Source organism: Heloderma suspectum, chromosome 2 (assembly GCF_057233095.1).
Source record: "Heloderma suspectum isolate Gila_16-S chromosome 2, 16-S_ref, whole genome shotgun sequence".
Lineage (NCBI taxonomy): Eukaryota > Metazoa > Chordata > Lepidosauria > Squamata > Helodermatidae > Heloderma > Heloderma suspectum.
In genome coordinates, this window is record NC_139459.1 from 13251816 (window position 1) to 13259044 (window position 7229).

General features: G+C 43.7%; 1 long non-coding RNA gene across 1 annotated transcript; it reads left to right on the top strand.

The window, feature by feature from the left end:
* The first annotated feature begins 752 nt into the window (after positions 1 to 752).
* On the top strand, positions 753 to 7015 carry LOC146351918 (uncharacterized). The gene is made up of 3 exons (XR_014787336.1): positions 753 to 821; positions 927 to 1389; positions 5449 to 7015. It is a non-coding gene; the product is annotated as an uncharacterized LOC146351918 (long non-coding RNA).
* Positions 7016 to 7229: the final 214 nt, after the last annotated feature.

Consider the following 7229-nt stretch of genomic DNA (forward strand, 5'->3'; position numbering starts at 1 on the left):
TAAAAAAAGAAAAAGGCGGCGGGGGGGGGGGGGGATGAAATACAGCCTTTATCTCTAAGTTCAAATGTACATTTCTTTCCTTTTATTGTTTGGCTCTGGGGTCAGAGGCTAAAGGAAATAAACAATTGAGAAGACAACAATTGAAATAAAGATTGTTTTCTTTGGAACAATCGCCTCTGATGCTCACAGCATTCAAAGGTCATGATCTTTCCTCCATGTTAACCTTTTCTGGTGCTTTCACAGCACTTGTTGCTATTGGGAGCCTCTTAAGAGCAAAGGTGGAATAAAGAGGTCTTTTTGTTGCTGATTTATGTAGTTGTGGCAGGAAAGGTTTCCCATGCAAGAGGAGCAGAGGGCGCACCGATTAGGGCCCCAAAGCAAAGGAGATGCCATGGCTCGGTATTAGGGTAATCCTAGTCCACACACTCCATCCAAACTATGCCTAAGAGCATGCAACAATTACATTTTCCTCCCTCTCCCTCTCTTCCTGCTGTTGCCTGGTCAGTGTTGAATCTTAGATTGGAAGCTCCTTGGGGCAAGGGACCTTGTTACCATTTGTCCTTGATCACATGTCCATATAAACACACATTTGTGCATATGTGCTTGATGGATGTGAAAATAACAGGATTTGGGGCAGAAGTATGGTGCACATGTAACCCACTGGTATATTTTTCTTTAAGGATTCTGAGGGAAAATTCGGCACATGCTCAGTAAAGGACGGAGTGAGTTAGGGAGTGGCCACCCTTTTAGGCAGTTCCTAGAAATGCAGTGTGGGAGAAGGTTGTTTTCACCTCCCTGTAAGACCCTGAACTTTAAGACAGGTTAGTAGGGAGGTTTCCTTTTGAATATTTTTTTTAAAGAGTTATGTTTTTTTTTCAAACACGACGAGTTCCTTGTTTGTTTATGTTCTTTTATATTGTATAAAGGGCTGTTTAACAAAGTTCCCACGTTGCTGGATCCTGATCCAGTTCTGGAGAAGATTGCTGTGGAGCCGGGGTGAATGGAGTAGAGACTGTTTTCCTTCTTCAGCCAGCAGAAAAATCAGGTGTCAGAGAGAAGTTTGATTTATATTTTTGTCGTGGACTCAAGCTAGAAGACAGAACTTTGGGAGGGCTGTGCTCTGTTCTTTGTTTTGGTGGGTTATGCTTGTAAAATTATTATATGTGCATTATTATTGTTTTTAATTAAGATATTAAAATATATGTTAATTGTTCCTGTACAAAGCCTTTGCTGGGAGTCCCTTTAGAGACCCTGAAGAAAAAGTGTTACACACACACTGCAGATCATATGCTGTACTTAAACCAAGTAAGGAAATTCGCTCAGGAACATGGCAAAGCTTTTAGCTTAAGGTGGAGAAGGTTCAAATTTTGGATCCGCTCAGAAAACAAGGTGAGTTATTGCCACGTGTGCTTTCTAAAATCACTTGGCTCATTTCTGATTAGGGATAGGTGAATCTGTCAGTTTTGCTTTTTCATGCATTTGAATTTTTAAAATCTCATATCCTTTCTCTCCTGAATATGAAAAACTTTCCAAATTTTGGGAAAATCATATCAAATAAATTCTCACCCATCTACACCAGCCAAATTCAATAGCTACAGCTATTCCCAGCATGGAGAGGGCCACAATGCATCTGCCTGCTATGTAGCTGTTAAAAATGAGGAACTTGTCAGAAAAAAAAAAAGCAGTGGCTACCCTAATTCAGCACTAACATGGATAAATACACAGGGATTCAAAACACAGACATTTAAAAGCAAAGCAGCACAAGCCCTGATACCGGATGGATGTATCTGTGAGTTTCAATTTCTCCCACATTTATTTTTTTAAAAAATTCCAATTCTTTTTATCCTGAATATGGAGAAGTTTGAGTATATGGAGAAATTCTTATCAAAACTGCACTAAAACAAAATGCTCATCCATCCTTATTTCCAAGCCAATCTGAACCGAGTGGGACAATTTCCCCATCCTTAGCCATGTCTTTTTAAAACAAAAAACAACCCCAAACAAAAATCGAACACTTTACCCTTTTCTCACCGTGAGGATGTGTCAGCCTTCCCTATGAGAATGTTGTTGTTCAGTCGTTAAGTTGTGTCCGACTCTTCGTGACCCCATGGACCATAGCACACCAGGCCTTCCTGTCCTGCGCTCTCTCTGCAGCGTGCTCAAGTCCATATTCATTGCATCGGTGATGCTATCTAGCCATCTCATCCTCTGCCGTCCCCTTCTCCTTTTGCCTTCAATCTTCCCCCGCATCAGGGTCTTTTCCAGGGAGTTTTCTCTTCTCATTAGGGGGCCAAAATATTTGAGCTTCACCTTCAGTATCTGTCCTTCCAATGAGCACTCAGGGTTGATTTCCTTTAGGATTGACTGATTTGACCTCCTTGCAGTCCAGGGGACTCGTAAGAGTCTTCTCCAGCACCACAGTTCGAAAGCATCAATTCTTCTGCGCTCAGCCTTCCTTATAGTCCAGCTCTCACAGCCATATGTTGCTACTGGGAAAACCATAGCTTTGATTATATGAATCTTTGTCGGCTAGGTGATGTCTCTGCTTCTTACTATGCTGTCTAGGTTTGCCATAGCTTTCCTCCCAAGGAGCAAGCGTCTTTTAATTTCATGGCTACAGTCACCGTCTGCGGCGATCTTGGAGCCCAAGAAAATAAAATCTGTCACTGCTTCCATTTCTTCCCCTTCTATATGCCAGGACGTGATGGGGCCAGATGCCCTGATCTTAGTTTTTTTAAGGTTGAGTTTCAAACCAGCTTTTGCATTCTCCACTTTCACCCTCAACAAGAGGCTCTTTAGATCCTCTTCGCTTTCTGCCATTAGGGTGGTATCGTCTGCGTATCTGAGGTTGTTGATAATTCTCCCGGCAATCTTAATTCTGACCTGTGATTCATCCAACCTGGCGTTTCTCATGATGTACTCTGCATATAAATTAAATAAGCAGGGCGACAATATACAGCCCTGTCGTACTCCTTTCCCAATTTTGAACCAATCGGTTGTTCCATGTCTGGTTCTTACTGTTGCTTCTTGACCCTCGTACAGGTTTCTCAGGAGACAGGTAAGGTGGTCTGGTACTCCTGTCCCTTTAAGAATTTGCCACAGTTTGCTGTGATCCACACAATCAAAGGCTTTAGAGTAGTCAATGAAGCAGAAATAGACGTTTTTCTGGAATTCTCTTGCTTTCTCCATGATCGAGCGTATGTTGGCAATTTGATCTCTAGTTCCTCTGCCTCTTTGGAACCCAGCTTGTACTTCTGGTAGTTCTCAGTTCGCACTGCTGAAGCCTAGCTTGTAGGATTTTGAGCATCACCTTGCTGGCATGTGAAGTGAGCACAATTGTACGGTAGTTTGAACACTCTTTGGCGTTGCCCTTCTTTGGAATTGGAATGTAAACTGACCTTTTCCAGTCTTGTGGCCACTGCTGAGTGTTCCAGATTTGTTGGCATATTGAGTGCAGCACTTTAACAGCATCATCTTTTAGGATTTTAAATAGCTCAGCTGGAATACTGTCATCTCTGCTAGCTTTGTTGTTAGTAATGCTTCCTAAGGCCCACTTGACTTCACTCTCGAGGATGTCCGGCTCAAGTTCAGTGTCCGCACTATCATGGCTATCAAGGACATTAAGATCTTTCCCGTATAGTTCTTCTGTGTATTCCTTCCACCTCTTCTTAATCTCATCTGCTTCTGTTAGGTCCCTGCCTTCTTTGTCCTTTATCATGCCCGTCTTTGCACAAAATGTTCCCTTGAGATCTCCAATTTTCTTGAAGAGATCTCTAGTCTTTCCCATTCTGTTGTTTTCCTCGATTTCTTTGCATTGTTCATTTAAGAAGGCCTTCTTGTCTCTCCTTGCTATTCTCTGGAACTCTGCATTCAGTTGGATATATCTTCCCCTTTCTCCCTTGCTTTTTGCTTATCTTCTTTCCTCAGCTACTTGTAAAGCCTCATCAGACAGCCACTTGGCTTTCTTGCGTTTTTTTCCCTTTGGGATGGATTGAGTTGCTGCCTCCTGAACAATGTTACAGACCTCCGTCCATAGTTCCTCAGGCACTCTGTCTATCAGGTCTAATCCCTGAAATCTATTCCTCACCTCCACTATATATTCATAAGGAATATGATTTAGGTCATATCTGAATGGTTTAGTGGTTTTTCCTACGTTCTTCAATTTAAGCCAAAATTTTGCAAGAAGCAGCTCATGATCTGAGCCACAGTCAGCTCCAGGTCTTGTTTTTACTGACTGTAATAGGGATGTACGAAAGTCACTTACCGTTTCGCGGATCTGCTTCGCGGTGGGGGGGGAGGCGCTCCGCCCCCCCCCCCGGAATCCTCGACGGGGGGGAGGCACTCCATCCCTTTCCCCGGAGTCCTGCCCGGCTGGCTCTGCTCCACGGGGATTCCGCGGAGTTGCCGGCCGGCTCCGCCCGCAGCCAGACATCCGGCCGCTGGGCAGCAGGGACGCAAATGGCGGCTGCTGTAGCTGCCACCGTTTGCGTCCCTGTATTTAACCATGATGGGCTATGTAAAGACTTACATAGCCTATCACTTCTGGGTTAAAAAAAAAAAAAGCGTACGCAAATGGCAGCTGCCGTAGCTGCTGCCATTTGCGTACGCCGTTTTTTTGTTCTTTTGTTTTTTGCCCAGAAGTGATAGGCTACGTAAGTCTTTATGTAGCCTATCATGTCTGGGTAAAAAAAGAGAAGAAAAAAAAGACCAGACTGCAAATGGCGGCAATGGCAGCTGGTCGGAAGACCAGCCGCCGCCGCTTGAGCCACCGCCATCCGGAACATCTGCCCCAGGTAAAGCTCGTCCTGGGGGGAATCCGTGGGGGGGCGGGGGTGGTGGCAGGCCGTTCCGCCATGGATTTCAGGGGGCTGAATGCCAGTGCATTCGGCCTCACTGAAATCCGTGGCGGAATTCTCCGCCATCCCTATGTATGGAGCTTCTCCATCTTTGGCTGCAAAGGACATAATCAATCTGATTTCGATATTCACCATCTGGTGATGTCCATGTGTAGAGTTGCTTCTTGTGCTGTTGGAAAAGCGTGTTTGCTTTGCTATGATCAGCGTGTTCTCTTGGAAAACTCTATTAGCCTTTATCCTGCTTCATTTTGTACACCAAGGCCAGGCTTGCCTGTTATCCCGGTGATTTCTTGACTTCCTACTTTAACATTCCAATCCCCTATGATGAAGAGGACATCTTTTTTGGTGTTAATTCTAGAAGATGTTGTAGTAGGTCTTCATAGAACCGATCAACCTCAGCTGCTTCGGCCTCAGTGATTGCGGCATAGACTTGAATTACTGTGATGTTGAATGCTTTGCCTTGGATTCGTACTGAGATCATTCTATCGTTTTTGAGATTGTACCCCAATACTGCTTTTCCCACCCTTTTGTTGACTATGAGTGCTACTCCATTTCTTCATACTTGGAAATTCCCTCTGCTCTTCCCCTGTAGTATACTGGACACCTTCCGACCTGAGGGGCTCATCTTCCGGCATCATCTCTTTTATCCTTGTGCTATGTTCCATGGGGTTTTCTTGGCAAGAATACTGGAGTGGGTTGCCATTTCCTTCTCCAGTGGACCACATTTTGTCAGAACTCTCCACCATGACCTGTCCGTCTTGGGTGGCCCTGCACGGCATAGCTTATGGCTTCACTGAGTTACGCAAGCCCCTTCGCCACAACAAGGCAGTGATCCATGAAGGGGCCCTATGAGAATACTGGACTTTAATGATTGCTGATTCGATCCAGCAGGGCTCCTCTTCTGTGTTTATGCTGTGATGGTTGAACCTGTACTACATGAGTGGTAATGAAGCATCTGTTTAAAAGGAAGTTGCCAAACTGGGTTGAACAAAGCCTCTGTCTGTCGCCAAAGTGAGTGGATTCAAATTACATTGTCTGTCAATTGTTCAGATTTGATTTGTCAATTTCAAAAGCCCCTTTGGTTTCCTGTCTCTTCCTGAGAGACTGTAAGGTACCTTACAATCCTGTAGTTGCTCATCCTTAATAAACACTCTTCTCCATTTCCCTCCCTGAAACAGCATATGCATAATTAGGGGATCACACACAACAAACCAGTAATTTCTCTTCCCAGCTGCTAGTTTGTCAGAGCAGATTTTGTGTACTTGGCCAGGTCTTCAAGCTTTAATAGAGTTGTCACTCCATACTTTCTTGGCAGAAATGACAAAGCAATCCCTGCTTATTTCAATAGATATCCCTAAGACATGACAGTAAATTGCACAACAATTTTGGGGAACCTCCAGCGTTATGGACTCTTGCAGAGTTTTGCTGACGAGGGAACTGAAGAATATAAGGAGTGACCTGCTGGATAAAATCAAAAGGTCCATCTAGACTGTTTCCAGCAGTGATCACACAGCAGAGATCAGTCTGGGAGGCTCACAAGCAGAGTATCGCTTTCATGATCTTCCCCTGTTGTTTGTTCCTAGCATCCGGTATCCAGAGGTATACTAGCTATAATATTTTGTAACCAGTACTAGATCTATCCTCCACGAACTTGTTCATTTCTTTTTTTAAAAAAGCCATCTAAGATAGTTGTTGTTGTTCTGACTGTTGTTCAGTCGTGTCCGACTCTTCGTGACCCCATGGACCATAGCACGCCAGGCCTTCCTGTCCTTCTAAGGTCGTAGTTGTCACAAAATCTTGAGGTAGTGAAGCCCAGATGTTCATTACTTGTATATGTATATTTAGTACATTTATATCCTGCCATGGAACTCATGGCCACTTTCATGGGTTGCCATGTGGTCTCCCCTCAGGTGCTGACCAGACCTAGACTTGCTTAGCATTATCTCAGTTCATTTTTGATCAGGGTTTACCTAGTTCACATCTTCTAGATCCAGCATGGATTTGAACCCAATCCGCAACCATACATGCAAAAGGCCATACATTTTTGAGTTTGCAATGTGATTCTCAGACCAAAAAGAGAGAACATTTGACAGAATGCATACATTTGAAAAATGTGCATGAGAAATGTGTACTTTCTGAAAAAATAAACATGCTTTAATTAATGCGATAGGAATGTGTACATTTCAAAGACACACACCATTGATGTGTATATTTGGAAAAACACATGTGAAAATATGCATAGATTTTCATGCAAAAAGAAAAACAAAAACAAAACTTGCAAGCTGATATGGACACAAGATGGAACAAGCTTCAAGGTGGAATGTGGAGAACTTCGACAGTCTCGTGTTTGGCCTGCACACATATTGCTAGCAA